This window comes from Centrocercus urophasianus, unplaced genomic scaffold, assembly GCF_019232065.1.
Source record: "Centrocercus urophasianus isolate 14NV4802_14NV808 unplaced genomic scaffold, USGS_Curo_1.0 seq_11, whole genome shotgun sequence".
NCBI lineage: Eukaryota > Metazoa > Chordata > Aves > Galliformes > Phasianidae > Centrocercus > Centrocercus urophasianus.
Window position 1 is genome coordinate 84,979,150 of NW_024884253.1, and position 17,439 is coordinate 84,996,588.

The window sequence follows — 17,439 nt, forward strand, 5'->3', positions numbered from 1 at the left end:
AGACCATTATGAAACTGAAAACAGAATGGAACCAAACTATCTGTTTCTATTCTATTTCCAATTCCACATCAGCCTGCGCTAAAAAGCCTGACATAAATCTCTTCACTACTCAGGGACACAAAGGTACCAGGCAGATTAACTACATCTGCCAGCACATGTCAGATGATAAAAGGTAGAAAGGAAGACTTTCAAAACACAAGGACTATCATAGCCCAGACAGCTACAAGTCCACAAAAACCATTTTGAAAGGTGCCATCTTTCTACAAATCACCACATATTGTACCAGGATGTAATCTACTGATACTTAAAGCATCTCCACAGAACATACAAAAAACCACCATCCCAAACTATTTTTGTTGATGACACTGCAATGCCATCACAACAGCAACGGCACCTCTTTCATGCTTCCAAACTGCCCATAGACGATGAGACATCATGCTTGTCTAAGAACCTTCTCATACACCCAACTGACATGGTGGTCCCAGGTCTTTTATCTGCATGTACAGAAATGCCAGGTAGCACAGAAGATAGCCAAAATCCTACCACCAGCTAAATGTGCGTATAATTCATGAATTTTAACTGGTTTTTATCTGGATTTACTGTGTGGAGTTTGGCAGTTCATTTCCCCCATAGCTGCGCACACAGAGCAGCACTGGCATCCCATTGATGTTTTTGTCGCATGCTAGCACAGCATCGAGGCTCTCCTCAACCTTCCTAGAGCCAGGAGCTGAGGCAGCTGGCCTACATGTACCCAAGGGGTATCTCACGTCACGCTGTGTCACACACAGAAGAAGAGGAATAGGGGCTTTTGTTATGACACACTCCCAAACAACCACTACACATACTGAGGCCCTGCTTCCCAAGACATGGCCAAGCACTGCTAGTGGGAAGCAGAGAATAACTAACTGTTTCCTCTCTTTCCTTCAAGAAATTTTCCTTTAACTATACTTAACCCATGAGCCTTTCTTCCCCTACATCATACTTTGTACCCTCCACCTCTTCTTCCTTCAATGAGGAAAACACAATGTGGCTGGCCATCAACATGAAATCACCACATCTACATACTGAACACTGTACATAGAAGTTTCTCTTTTATAAGCTACTGATTGAAGATGAGCATATAACCTCTGGAAGTTCTGATAAAAAACTACTTGCAACTCCAAACAGACAGACTATTCTGTCTATGCTTCCACTCACAATTCCCCTGCACTGCTCAGCCTCCAGCTTTTGTGTTGCTCCCCTCCCTATTTCTGTAATTCAGTCAGTCAGGAACTGTGCCACGTTGTTCACAGTGCAAATCTCTACTAAAGACCATTAATTCCAATTAATTACTTTATCACTACAGAAAACAGTATTTTTATAGTTTCAATCTCCTACTGACTATTAAACAGCTTAAGAATAGAAGGTGCATTTAAGTGGAATATTAAAATTTGTAGTTGAATTAAACAAGCTATACCTTGTCCTGTAAGTACACACAATTACCAAACAATACTCAATTCAGGATTTTTATATGTAAGCCATTTCTGTGAAGCACATAACCATTCATGTTCACTATTTTCTATTTTGTCATTATAATCTGCGTAAACTGAATTTAAAACTATCATTTCACTTCTCTGTTGTAGGCAATGATTTTATATTTAAAATCTGCTGAGAAAACTTTTTCACTTTAACTTACTTAAAACCCACTAAACAATTTGAGGACACACACAGAATAACCAGAGAGGTTATCAGTACAACACTATTGTACTAGTCGATATTCTGGCAAGTAGTCAAAGAAATTCATTCATTAGCTTTTCAGTTCTATCCACCACATGGTAAATTACTTGAAGCCAAGAACTTTGACCAGGGTTTATTTGTCAGATTTCAAAACATAACTGGAGTTAAGCAGTAAAGGGAAGCAGCAAAGATTAACACTCCCTTTGGAGAAGTGACTTACAGTTGCTTCCATTTTTTAAGCATTAAGAAACACTAACTTGCTCTATGCTATATGAGTATAGAAGTAAAACACAGGAATAAAGGCAAAAAATGCAGGAATCTGAGAGGCAAAGACTTTCAGCAACTAAACATTTTAGTTAGCAGCTAAAGACTTCCTACTCTGGAAAACTACTCTGCTGCCTGTGAAGAGAAGACGACATTTTGGAAAAAAAAATGATGAACAAACTGATTACCTCACCCGTACAAAGAACCATACAAAATATGTTATGGAAAACAAACTGTAAACAATACAAAAGGAGTGAAAGCTTCAGGAATCAAAGAACAGGAAGCCAAAAATCATAACATTAACATTCCCCAAACGGTTGCCCTAACAAATTATCATACGCCTCTCTCAAAACTATGAAATGCTGTTCTGTGACTTTCCATACTGTATTCCTCCTGATTTGCCAATACCCACACAGAGGCACAGCACTAGAGGAGATAAAATGCTACAGGTATAATTCCTAGTGCAGGCCTTAATGATGAGACTTTTTACATGACAGCCTCCTTCACAAGAGCCCAAAGGATGCCAACCTCAGCTCTGTCCAAGGCCAAGCCAGCTGAGACACAGCAGGAGCCGAAAGCCTTCTGCATGTCAGAAAGATCGCCTTTCAGAAATGGAAATACCTATATTGCCTCCTTCCTTTATCACATTCTACCAACAGTTCACAAGCACTGCACTCTGGATCACCTTTCATTGGACTGCTTTTAGCAGTTACTCTTTGGTACACTAAGAAACCTCCTGATCCAGGAACCACATCTGTGAAGTTACTCATTTACTATTGGAAGAACTAAAAAGGCTGGTTTTTATTATTTCATGAAAACATTTTATAAACATGGCTGCTGACAGCACCAACAAACGTTAGTTTAAATTAATGATTGATGGCTCTTCCTACACAGTTTTACCAGCATCACAGCCCGAAAACAAGTAGAGCACTTATTTTGTAGGGATGGAAATCAAGGAAGGAACCAGAGAGCTAATTGTGTTTTCATTCATACGTTTCTCAACTCTCAAATTACATCTCTGTAACATCTCTGATCAGGGAGCTAAATATTAACTTATTAAAATAGGAAGTTACATTAAATGCAGACATCCAAAACGCACCAATGGAAATAGATGGGGAGGAGGAATGCTTTCTTGCAGACAGATCTGACCCATTTAAAGGCTCAGCACTATGCAAACCTAGTGCTCAGACCATTAAGTGCCTTCAAAAAATACTTCACAGATACTATCTCTGCATAATTTATTAGATGGTGCATAGTAATGGCTGCAAACAATCATTTTCTGTACCTCAGTCCTTTTAATAAGCTCAGAAATAACCAAGTCACCACAGTTCAGCTGAGCCACACAGCCATTGCAAGGTCTGCCTGGCCCACAGACACTTGAGAAAGCTCACATGGTTCACAAAACAGTAAATGAAAAAAATAATCAAAAGCAACAATTTAAAACATTTTGTAAGAAGCAGCTATGAACATTTGGCAGCTTCACATTTTTAAACTGAAATAGATGCAGAAAGCAGCTTGGAGGCCCAGGCTTCCATATAGTCATGTGTAAATTAAAAGCTACAGCCACGGAGTTAAAATTAGATAGTATTGATAACAAGGAAAAAAATGCTATTTTATAACCATTTTGCACTCATTACTATTAGCATCCTGCAACAAGTGCCAGGAGGAAAAAAACACTAATTGGATAGCATAAGCATGCCTACGACATGAGTCCCCTGAAGCAACCTGTGAACAAATTTATTCAAGAGAAAATAGTATTTTATCTCTGCAGGTGCCCAGATAAGAACATACAGTATATGTTCCTTCCTCATACATCAGCAGACAGAGGAGTTGCATGATTACAGGACTGTCATTTCCTTACTGCTTTAGCCAAATACTTTAAGCTCATTGCAATGCTGTATCTCTCATTTCATGGTTTCATGAAAGTTGTCCCAGTATATAAGGTAGAAGCAACTTGCACAATTTCAAACAAGTTTTTTTTGTTCAATTCCAGCACTCTGTCACAGGTTAATCTTCTGAACTGTAATGCTTCCGTAAGAAGTCATCTACAATGCCTTTTTCTTCCTCAGAAATAGAGTTTCAGGTGAGATCTGCCCTGTGCAGAACTATTCTAAAGCAGACATTATTATGATCTTAACTTTCAAAAGGAAACCAACCTATCATAATCAGATTTGCCTTAATCACTTGTACACAGGTCACTCTGAAACTAACACCTATTTCTTCCCATGGAAACTATAACAGCTACAGAGTGCAAATTCTCAGCCACAAAACACTATTTTTCAACACAGTTAATACCATTTGCTATGCATTTTTGCAGCCATGAACAAGAGCCTTTGTGCTTGTCAAAATCTGCATGACCATCTGGAGGGTGGTTTGTCTTTCACATCGCTGTCACCACTGCTGTAACGCAGCACCCGCTGCCTCGCTGCGCTCATGTTCACTGCTTGGTCTCTGGAAGCATTCAGCAAGAATCAGCCAATTCCTTTAGGACTCTGAGATACCTCATCAGGACCCATAGGACACTGATGTTCCTCAGGCAGTCACAGACCTGATCCATGCTTACAGTGAGAGGGATGGTGTTTTCCCGATCCCCTCCTACCAAAGCAAGCATTTGAGCGCTGTGTGCAAGCAGTTACAAGGGAGGATGGAGGCCAAAAAGGTTAGTACCTCAGCCTTCTCCCTGTCTTTTGTTACCAGAAGACCATTTAAAACACAACAACACATCCCATTAACGTGCAGCATTTTCAGTGGAGCTTTACCTGAATGGCCCAAGTTCATACTCAGCTCAAGCATCCTAAAGATAACTGCTTGTTCTTGAACAATGTACATGACCAGGTACAAAAGGAATGCACAGCCTTAGCCTGCACACAGAGCAAAGGAGCACTCCAGGGGAAGGGAGAGAGAATTTGGGAACATGAATCTCCTTCACCTACAGAAATTTGCTGGGGTATAGCTGAACATTTTAGTTCCAATTCCACAGCAACTGTGCTAAACATGGTTGCATGTTGAAAAAAACAGCCTCATAAGATTTATCTTTATACTGCAGAAAAAACGCAGCCTCTGTATTGCATCATCTCACAATAAAAATCAACCTGACAGCCCTGACATGTCTCAGAACAGGAGGAATTAGTGCACAGAAACAGAAATACAGAGGAATTGAGAATAGGAGAAAAAACACTGTCAGCAAGTACTACAGTGCAAGTAACTAGTCAAGGAGTGAAGCACAGAAAGCATAGCTGAGACAAGAAACACATAGATGCTGCTATACCAAGTAAAGAAGATTAGAGGTAATCAAAGCTTCCAATTTAGAATAAGCAACACAATGCTCCTGGGACTTGCTAACAACACTCAGTCTTTTAATTCTAAAATGCAATCATTTCTAGAGATAACACTTTACATAATATCCTTGAAGAACACGCAGAGAACGCAGGTAAGTCTAGATGATGAAAAGCAGACAAAAATCAAATACAAACAGAGAAAAGGAAACTTACATAAAGGATATACCTGCACAGAAGTGATGAGGTCTACTGCAAAGATTAGCTTAGTATATTTAAAGAGCCTGAATGCTGATACGTCAGCCTTAGATAGCAGACCCAGCTGGATGCATGCTAACCCACACACTACAGTACACTTTGGTCCACGATGCATCTATTCAGAGCCAAGTGAGGACCACCATCTAGATTTCTGCACTTGGATACCGAGCATGTAATCTTGCAGTGTAGTAACCCAGTGGAACTTCTCTTTCACGGAGCTCACAGTGAGAAAACGTTTTCCTTCCTGTCTCATGCTTTCCTGGGTACTGACAATTCTCATCCTTTAGATTTAGCATTCAGCAAAATTAATAAGGTCAATAAGAATACTTAACTTAAACCACATATTTTCATCCCCCTTTACTAAAAAGTAGCCAAACTTCATTTTGACTACTTTAAAGTACTTTAAAATCTATTTAAAAGGTTATCACTCATCTTCCCTAGTTCCACTGAGTTATGACCTGCAGTCAGCTCTGCTACTCCTGCTACAGGGGTGTCAGTGGAAAATCCCAGATAACAGAGTGCACAGCAGGGAGTGTGCTGCAGACACACCCAGGCATGCAAGCTGCACCACCAGTTAGTCATCTCTGTGCAGCCTTTACTCAGATTTTTAAGAAACCACTATTATCACCACCAGTCTTGTTATCTGAGCATGTGCTCACTGTGTACCACACCTGAAGAAGTCAAGCAGCAGCAGAGGCCCACTGCCCACTGCGCTTTGTGCTTTCCTGCTCTCAGGATTGCTCTCAACTCCAGTGTTGCCACTTCCTCCCAGTTCCAAGTTTTGAGGGACAGCTACCAAAGCCTTGCTCAATAGAAGCAGACAGACATCACCCACAGCTGCCTGATATTTGCTTTGTGCAATCAGGCCACAGGAGACCAAGGCTGAGGCCCTGTGATGCTTATCAGGGCTGCCGTCCACCAGATCAGGCTGCTTAAGGTCCCATTCAACCTGGCCTGAGCACCCCAAGGATGGGGCACCCACAGCTTCTCTGGGCAGCTGTGCCAGTGCCTCACCATTCTGAGTAACATCTACCCTAAATCTTTCTTTTAGTTTAAACAATCCACAGCCTCAGTCATGCTCCTAAAGACCAGCCTGCACACTGGAGACAGTTGCACAGGAGAAACAAACACAACTGGTCTCTCAAAAAGTTCATAATAGTTCTTAAAAGAAAACAAGAAGTCATTTTAAGGAAGAAGACTCAGAATAAGTAGGTCAGTTAGAAACACTGTGAACCCTTTCATGCAACTTCTCACAAGTTTCTGGACTCTGATAGGCATTACAGTAATTGGTGATCTGAGAAGGCACATACTACCAAGCACAGCAGTTATCAGTTAGTAATACTGGGAGAAGGATGTGAAGTGCCAATTGCAAACATATTTCAGGCTTGACAAACAGAGAATTAAATTCAAAACTGTTCAAATGAAAGTTATCACATGAATTTTCCAGCATAGCTTTCCCACCTTGAACATCAATAGTATTTTAAATAAGTTAGGAGCAGTACTCAACTTTCAGCCAGCAATTTTCAGTGTAAAATGGATACAGCAAAGTCCTCTTCACTTAAATAGCTGTTACACCTAAAAAATGGCTAGAAGTCATGTTTTTTTTGATGACCAGTCACAGAATGGACTGCGTTGGAAGGGACCTCAAGGATCACAAATCTCCCCCCACCTCCCGTCACAGGCAGAGCTACCTACCTCCTTTGAAGTCCAGATGAGTTCAGTTTATTTTAACATACACCCACAAAGGGTAGCATAAAAGTAGAATGATAAGCTACAGGAGAAGCTGCAACTAAGGCAAACATCCCACTGCAAAGGCTCTTAGTTTCTAACAGCACCATGGCAAAGTCCTGATCTGCTTCACATGGAGAAACAACCATGGGGGGGTGGGGGGGGAAGTAATGAATCATAAATTTCCTAATCTAGATCTCAGAGAAAAGCAGTTAACACACAAAACATCCTTTCCTCTCCATTAACAGTGAATCTTCAACATACCTTCTACCTGGGAAAAAACCCTGCATCTTCCTAATCTAATCCAACTTGGTGACAGTACCCTTCTCCCACATATGATCTGCATGTAATCACTGACATTTCTATTTTCCTTTATAAGTGCCTTTTGGGACCCATCGTGATGGTGGAGCTGAAAAGAGTGTGAGAATTTATAATTCCAGTTGTAATAAACTGGGATTTTTATGAAACTCATTTTACCTATTAGGAGTACAAGAGCCTTTTCAAAACATCCGAGGGCCTTGCATACAGGCAACAAGTTTATGCCTTTTTTTTTTTTCCCCCCAGTAAATTCTCAAATAGCAACCAGTACCATGTTCCAGAGCACACAGATTAAATAGCTCAGAAAACATACCAGAATAGCGAAACACTGAGGGCATTTGGCCAGCAAAACACCATGGATCTGCACTTCTGCATTTAAACTAGCACAAAGTTGCAAGATCTCTCTAACAACCAGCTGACACTGAAACCATTCCAAGAAACATGGTGTAGTATACGCGATGCTACGTGTGAGCTTAGAAGGATAGACCATAGAAAGGGAACAGAGCTTGCACACCTTCATTTTCTGAAAAGAAAGATTCTCTCCCTCCCATTGCCACATTCACATCTACAAAACTGAACTCCAAAAGCTATTTTAGAGGACGCAGCCTACCCTAAACAATAGTTAGACAAAAGGGGAGAGATTACACTGATGCCTATCTAGGGTCAGCACTCATCTTCCATGCCCTGCTGAGCATTTTAAAACAGGACTGGCACGAATTAACATCCAGCTTTTACCACGGAGAAGTCAGACATTTGTTTCCTTAACACAGCACTTCTGACAGCAAGGGGAATATCAAGACATGGAGCTGGGAGGAACAGAACACCTCAAATTGATTAAAAATTGAAGACACTGTTCCATTGAAGGACAGCTGCATCCTTCTTGAATGCCGCATTCTCAAAGCGCTTCATTGTTTTACTGATGGACATATGTTACTTCCTAATCAATTTCTGCAGATTGAATAATGATTGGCATTTAATATCATAAACTGTAAATAAAATGACTGTTCCAATGTTACAATTAAACACTGAAAACCAGGAATATAACATGGAATTAGCTACAGTGTTATAAACATCTCAAAAACGCAAAGGACTTGGATGCTCTTCAAAAGCACAGTGCATGGTAAGCTCTGTCTAGTCTTCAGTGATCTGTTTACAACAGTTTTTCCCTTTTGGTTTTCATCTTGGATCTCAACCAGAACACACAAGAAGAATCAACCCTTTGAAAGGGTAGATAACAGCAGGACAAGGGGAAATGGTTTTAAGTTGAGGGAGGGGAGATTTAGGTTGGATGTCAGGGGGAAGTTCTTTACTATGAGAGTGGTGAGGTGCTGGAACAGCTGCCCAGAGAGGCTGTGGATGCCCCGTCCCTGGAAGTGTTCAAGGCCAGGTTGGATGGGGCCCTGGGCAGCCTGGTCTGGTATTATGGAGATTGGTGGCCCTGCATAAGGCAGAGGGCTGGGGATTCATGAGCCTTGAGGTCCCTTCTAACCTGGGCCATCCTGTGATTTTGTGAAGAATGCAGCATTTCCTCACAGAAATCAGACAACAGTTTCTCATATACATTTTCAGTAGTGAGGAAGAAAGATTATGGGATTTGTTGTTGGTCCCCCCAGCTGCCCCAGAACACCCTTTGAGGAGGTTGGTAGTACTGCTAGGTATCTCATTCTACACCTTCCAGCCCTAGTCCCCAAATAGCCTTCCCCTGTCTTCTGTCATGTCAGCAGCTAATCCACTCAGGAAGCCATCTATCGCACTTCCTAATGTGTCCGTTTCTGGGCCCACACTGAAGCAGCATTTCTCAAAGGCACTCCAATCAAGAATGCAGCTTCAGCAGCAACAAGGCTTGCTTACACCAGAAGAACTATTCCAAGTTCTCCTTAAATGTAACAAGCTTTACAGAAAATGCCAGATAGTTCCCCAGGCCATTTGTTCCAGAATAGCATAGCCACTGTGGTCACAATAACAAGCTGTGAAATGGCAAAACCTGAAAACCAGCTGCACAATACACTTCTGACAGAGCCTTCAAAGACACCTTCAGGTACCAATACAGTGCAGCAGTGTGCAGGAGACAGCAGAAGCTCTCTGCTCTTACCCCACTCCATAAGCACAAAGTAATCAAACACAGTACTGCTTGCTGAGCATTCTTAGGACACCTGAGCAATATATTAAGCTCTTCAGCTGCATACATCAAAAACAAAGCGTTATTTTCCCAACACAACCGGTTTTTGTTCCAGCCTGACTTCATTAGGTGAAACTCTCTGAAAACAAATGCCAAATCGAAAGGAAATGCAGAAACATCTCAAAATAGGGAAGGACAACAGGTATGACAGAGGAAAAAAACATCAAAATGCTTAGCATTTGCATCATTTGGGAAGGTGGCACTACTGAGCCAACACAAGTCTGGAGTTCTGCAAACTTGCATCACACTGTATATACAAATGATTTACACCAACAGGTACCAACACTGAGGGCCATACAGCAGCTTCGCCAGTAGAAAGCTTCCACCAGTTGCAACAGAACACTCCATTGAACTACCTTCAGTAAAAGTTCATCTACTGTAAAGCAAGCCTTATGAATCACAAAGTCAAATCGTATTTGAAACAACAATTCAACAAAACAAGTAGGAAGTATTAAAAGTCACACAGCAAGGAATGCTAGTCACTGTGTAAATGCATTCACTTTGAAAGCTTTCCCTTCCATCATCACAACCAATCTTTTTTCCCCATTTTATTTGCAAATCTAAAATGTTCTCTAGAATTTTAAGGAAAAAGTATTAAACATCAATAGTTTCAGTAAGGTATTTGCAAGACAAGGCTATTATTCGGACAATAGCACACTACGCTTTTCTATAAAGCTCACAGTCTATTTTTAACATATCAATGTCCTTGTAAAGGCACTCATGGATAAGCATGCCATTCCAGCCACAGCAGCTGCTTTGATTCACATTTACAAAACGCTTAGAATTCTTGGAATACGCATAAACTGCAAGAAGAAGATGCAGTGACGCCACAAACTTCAGCATAAGCCAGCACAAGCTTCCTAGCTGTGCTGCTACTGAACATGAACAGGGAGCACAAGCACCTACCCTGCGCCAGTGAACAATAATATTGAAGCCAAAGATACAACACAGGCTTAACTGGGAAGTCTGCTAAACACTTAACACAGGCACACAAATGTTTCAGACACCTTTCCACTGCTGAGCTGACGTGCTGCTATACAAGGTCCAGTACAGTAAGATGCAAAATATATTCATGGCTTAATCTGCCAAAAGAATGGTTGAGGTTAATATGACTTCATTGAGAACAAAAGTTACTACAGGGTGATATTTAGTAGGCGCATACATTTTAAAGGATGCCTGTTTAGAACACAAGACAATGCCAAATTAAAAGTTGAGGCTGATGACTAAGGAATTTATTAGTATAGGAGACAGTTATGAATTTCATTACATTTTGAGAGTTACCTCTTTTAGGAAAGAAATATTTTTGATAGTTGAGTTTAAAATAAAACCAGAACTGCATAGGTTAATGAAGACTAATCAAGCACGACAGCCTCAGAACGGCGTCTACTCACTGTTCTACAAGAAATGGGAGATGAAATAAAGAGATACCCTCCCATGCTGTTGAAAATGGCTCATCTAAGTCCTACTCTTCACTAGCACAGATATCTTGAGCCTGTATCATTGATTTGTAACTCCTGTCAGCATATTTTTCTGATTTTCAACCTGCTTGTTAACGTGCCGACCTCCTACCTCTGCTCCCAGTCATTACCCACCATATGACACAGAAGGATCACAAAGACATAGCACACAAAGCTCAAGCTCCAGCAGACCTCAAGCTCTGATGACCAATTTCATATCAACCTAAGTCATATGCTGACTAAACAAGCTTACAGGCCTTCTCAACTCTCTCATAGAAAGAAACACAGCACTATTTCTAGGCAGCAGCATGACTGCCCAAGTTACTGTGGTGCTTCAGGTCTCAAGTTAACTTACTACCAACCCCTGTGGCCAAAACTGATGCTCAGCAGGGGCTTTCTCTTCATATTCTGTGCTTACTGAACACATACAATTCTCTGTCCGCAGCCAACGCTTTCACACCTCCATAGAGCCTATGCCACACTCCACAGCTGCTAACCAAAACACAAGGAATTACGCAATTAAGCAACAGAATCTGCACAGCACTGCTGCAGCAGCTGGCATTTCACTACAGTAGGCAGCAATTGCTTCCATTAATAGATTCAAACCAGGCCAGCTAAGCAAAGACACCATATGACTTTTCCACCACTAGGCTCAGCCCTCCTATAGAGGGGACAGCAGCAGCACGGTCAGAGTGGCCACCCCTACTGCTACTCAGTTTGCATTCAGCCTCAGAGGGATAAAGACCTTCAAATCTGCTAAGGTCTCAAACACAACAGCAACTAGTACTTTTGGCAGTGCAAAGATTTAGCTCTAATCTTATTACTGCAAGTACCACCACGACGACTCCCTGAATACCAGATGCCTGCCTGTGCATGCTGTGTTGCAGGCCTGAGACAACGAAGGAATTCACTTTATCACCAAAAAATTTGCACAAATATTGGCAGCCCAGGGCCATGCAATCCATAGGTCTGTGCTGAACAGAAGCTTCAGCCCAAAGAGATGCAGTGCACAGAAGTTTCATGAACAGGGACTTTTTTCAGCACCTGCTGGAGTATTTTAGATCCAGTGTCACTACGGTACAGATCTCATTTAACACTGGCAGCTATTACAATCTAGACGTTTGAAACTTTCCCATACACATATTTAGTAAGCCTACTAGATACACAGAGCAAAGGCAATCTTGTTTTCAGAAAGAAAACTTTTTGAATGATTCTCTATAATTTATACCAGGGGGGCAAAGGAGGTGAAAGAAAAGCTTTTCCTTTCATACCAATCTCCCCAAAGAAAAGCACAAATATCACTCGACTCTAAAAGCACTGCTCATTTTTAAATTCATCATTCATTTTGATAAACATGTTCAAGGTGCAGTGAATAGTAATCCAAACCTCAAAACACATCTGGTTACATAAGCAAATGCATACATAGCTTCTCCGTTTAGAAGGGGAAGGTAAGTGTGCATAAAAGGCCTGCTAATCTTTTTAAGAAATCTTCTCACATTCTATTATGTAGGCATTTCTAACACCAAAAAACAGAAAAAACGCATGTGTGTTCAAAGCAGAACCTCATTTTATTGTTCTCTGCTCAGTTACACTTGAAAACAATACTCAGTAATCCAAAAGCAGAGAATGTCTACGAAGCAAAGGCTGCCTAAGCATGGTATCAACAAAAACAGCTTTCCTTCCCTTCAAAGACTTGATTCTTGTTCCAAAACACTGCCAGCTAAGTCCTTCTAGTTGCCCACAATCCCAACATCTGCAATGGTAGCTTCCTCTATCAAGGCCACTAAAAGACAAGGGCACAAGGTCCTGCCTGATAGCTGCCTGGACTCTGTGAGTATTGTAAAATAACAAGGTATTCCATTTAACCATAGCTCAGGCTACGTTAGGAAGAACAAAGAACCAAATCACAAATTCATAATCCAAAATACATGGAATTTAACACACGGTAATTTGAGACACAAGTGTTACAATTGTGATTTTTATGGAACTGCATCTTGCATCTCAGCTGAAGCACAAATGAATGAAAGCAATTAAATGGTTCTGAAATGCTCTTTTCCAGTCATACGTTTTATATTTAACACACCTCTTCCATTAAGATTCAAAGCTAACAGTTCACATCCTGAGCACCAACGCCTACCAGGAAGCTAACAGAAGGGGTCAAAGTCAGATTGCCTTTACAATTTCCTGTAGACAGATGAAGGTGCTGCCTGCTGTTATTCCCTCATTTACCTCAGGTGAAAATCCATAGTATACACATCAAAGTCATAAATTTGCTGATCACTCCTTCAGATGTGGAAACTATTAGCAGTTGTCTTATCTCAGCTTCCACAAGTTCCATTCCCTCCCTACAGTAGTGCTATTCTCTCATTTTGATGCTATTTAAGGCAGTACACACACACAAAGTACCACAGTGACCACATGAAGGACTCTCTACTAAAAATAAGACCATCCCAAAATCATGTCACCTCCCTACCTCTGTGAAAACTGTTTTCAAGAAACAAGAGTTTTAAGACAAGCTATCTAGGGATTAAATCTGTGGTTCAGATTTTCATCTTTGAAGTCTCCTGACCTACAAAAACCAGACAGCCCCCATGCATACACCTGTCCCTACCTATCTGTACTACTAAAGAGCTAAGCCTAATAAAACAAAGAAAAAAAAAAACAAATTCAGCAAATCTGAGTGATATAAGGTACAAAAAGTTTTACTGAAGTATAACTCAGCCTTGTTGCTATTTGTCTGTCATCAAATTGATGATGATAGGAGACAGAGCAAACAAGTTCTGAAACAGAAAACAATTATGCCAGATGAAGACGACAAGTTCTGAGGAAAGTGATAATTTTAAGTTCGGTTGCATAATCTGGTTTCTCATTTTCTGACTCAAGATCTTCTATAAGGCAAAGTTTGCAGAAGAGTACTGTGCTTTGATGAAAGAAATTGCCCAACAGATGTTTTTGGTGTTTTTCTTTTTGCTTAGTCAAAACTACAGTTGAAATGTTATCTCAGTTCTGCCTCCATAGCTCACCGTTTATTTCTGTCAAGCCAAGTATTTTGTTTACTAACAAAAGAAAAAGTATGTCATGAACTGTTGTCAGGGAATCAAAATAAACTTCTTAGACCCAGCGTGTTAAAAAAGCATAGCTGAAAGGTAAGGTTGGAGGAAAGCCTATTATAACAAGCAAAAGCAGGGGTGGCAACAGTAAAACCTCATTTGTCCTGCTAAAAAACAATACTGAAACATTTTGACAGTACTAAAAAAATACTGCCTTTAACACAAAGCGAAACCTTCAGTAACCCAGACTGTGGTTTTGTATTTCCACTGTAAAACATAAAAATCCCTATGATACTTTAACAGCCCGTCTAACTCCACGCTGTAACGTATTTCATAGTTATATTTCAATAAGGTACACTTTATATTGCCAACCAAATACAAACATTTACAGCGTGACAGAGGACAAACTTTTGAAACATAACCTATTTGGGGGAGAAAACAGATGGAAGACTGAAGAGGTAACACCACAGAAATAACTTTAAGGCAGGCATAAAGGAAAGTACTGCTATTAGTAATAGTAAAGCAAAGGCTACAGGCACAACTCTTCGCTAGCAACAGTGAATATACCTGAAACCTGCTAATGAAATCCTTCTGAACTCTGCCTGCTATCCCTACAGTCAGTAAAGATTTTCCTGTTTTTTTTTCCAGACTCAGATTGTCAGGTTTTACCATGTTTTGTTTTCCCTTGTTTGTTAGTTTAGAAAGCCATAAGTGCAGAATGAAAGGCCTGCTGCCTACAAAATGGGACAAAATGTTTAGCAACAATCACTATCTTGTAGCTGTGCTTGTTAAGGGAGACATGCTGCACAGCCTAGGAAAAGGAGTCAGAACCCACGGATGGTTCTAAGTTACAGCTTTACAACTGACACAACAGTGCAAGTTGGACAGATGACAGCAGTCTTGGATTTTAGGCTTTTTTCACCACTCGCAAAACAACAGTAGTTTTCCCATCTGAAATCCTTCAGAAGTATCCTTAATAAGTTGTAGATATTGATTAACAGCATGCATCTGATCTAATTAAGAACTCCTTACAGAATAGGTAGAACTACTTAAATCTGATATTGCTAATTTTAACTTGCTTTTGGGAGAATATCTATTATAGTCATGAAAATGCTACTTAATTTTGGTTTAGAAAATTCTGTCAATACATTTAAAATGACAACTGGGAAAATAGAACAAAGCAAACAAAGAGCAGGGTCCTGATTCCCACCCTCCTTCCCCGAGCCCCCAAACTATAGTTTTTCAGCTTCAACTCAACTAAGAAAAGCAGTCCTGGAAACCAGCTTTTCTTCAGAAGGCCATTTTTTCCTAACTCCAAAGCACAGTACAAGCTTTTATTAATAGTCCTCAAAAAAAAAAAAAAAAAAATCCATACAAAAAGAAGTTAAAACCAAGCAGAATATTAAAATCATGCAATCCAGCACATCAGTTAATCACTCCAACAAGGGAAATAATTTTTGCAATGACACAGTTACTCTGAAAGAAATAAATCCAGTTGAAGTATATAAAAAGAAACTACACAAAGAAAACCAAAAATCCATTTGACATCTCTAACCCTGCCAAGGCACCCATCCAAGTACAAGCAACAACTACCCAGCAATTCAGTCAGCCTATATCAACATTTTATTTGGGTACACATGGAAGAATGGGATTCTTTCTTCAACATGGGAATTAAACTCCTTATCAGAAATGAGCAGTTTAAAACTGATAAAAAAAGTAAGGCAGTACCTGCCATTTAGGAGGTACCCAAACCATATTTTTGCACCAGTGAGTTACTTCTGAGCACTGGCATTTCCACTCCTCTCACATCAGGAAGTTGCTTCCTTACAGCACACAAGTGAAATGTTTAGCAGCCAGCCAAGTCCCGGAGCAGCAGCAGGCTGTGAACAAGGCTGCAGTCACCTGCCAGCATACCTATTGCTAGTGAGATGGCACACAAGCATCACAGTGTATCCATTACATCTTGACACAACCAGAAGCCAGATCAGATCAGGTAAAAAGAACTTACATCTACTACAGGCATTCATAGAACGGTTTGGGTTGGAAGGGACCTTTTAAGACCATTTAGTTCCAACCCCCTGCTATAGGCAGGGACACTTCCCTTTAGACCAGGTTGCTCAAAGCCCCCTCCTGCCTGGCCTCCTTTAGGGAGGGGGCATCCACAACCTCGCCGCGTCACCTGCCCTAATAAAAGTCCCTCCCCAGTAGGCCCCCTTCAGGTATTGGAAGGCCACTATAAGGCCCCCCTAGAGCTTTCTCTTCTCCCAGGCAGATCAACACAAGACATGCACAAGCTTTCAAAAGAGTCAATGAATACCTGGAACCAGCATGCACAAAAAGCAAAATTCACGTGTAACAGTCTCTACATTAAACCAGCTGGTTCTTAAGCTCTTTTGATCATCAAAATAATGATTTTTAAACTTGGATTCTACCATTGCTTTTTTGAACTTTATTTGTATTTCATGCCTTATACCTCTAAGAACAGTATTAACTCTTTAAAGTGAGTGGATTTGACTATAGCCATGTTGTGACAGACAACATGCACACAGTTCAATAAACAATCACAAAAGCACACCTTCCAAAATAGTCTCAAGAAAACCAAGCTCCCCATTTTACAGAAGTGAGGCTACACAGAGATGGTGCAAACTGTGGATCACACAAAGATCTTCAAAAGGAGCTGGGAAACAAGCACAGCTCTTTTCAAGGCCAACGCATTAGCTATAACGATGATCCTAAGAACTGCACGAATTGGATTTCAGTTGAACTGGCACAAGCACAGCTATATTCCTGTATTCAGATTCACCTGAGTGGGGCCTTCATATCTGGACCTTCTAGTTCTCTTTGTTGCCCAAGATCTTTTCTGCTGGAAAACTACTCAAACATTGCCTTTGAAAGAATATATATGTATGTGTATATAAATATATATATACACACACACACTCATACTAGTTTCTTCATAGCTATTCCAAACTCAAATATATTCTTAATGAAGTGTCGAACAGTAAGGATTCGTTCAGACTAAAACCTATAGCCATGAAAACGAATCCATGCTACACGGCATCACAAATATTTAACAGCTCAACCAAGCAGGGTTGTCAACAGGTAACCCAAGAGATAACAACACCAGCACCGCTCTGCCGCACCTCCCCACGCTCCCTCAAAGGAAGAAATCTTTTCCTGTTCCGATCTATTTT

At 40.6% G+C, this 17,439-nt stretch overlaps 1 protein-coding gene across 5 annotated transcripts in view; it reads right to left on the reverse strand.

The window, feature by feature from the left end:
- The window catches only part of KIF13A (kinesin family member 13A), a 109,259-nt gene that overhangs the window by 91,294 nt on the left and 526 nt on the right, over nt 1-17,439 (reverse strand). The window lies entirely within an intron of this gene.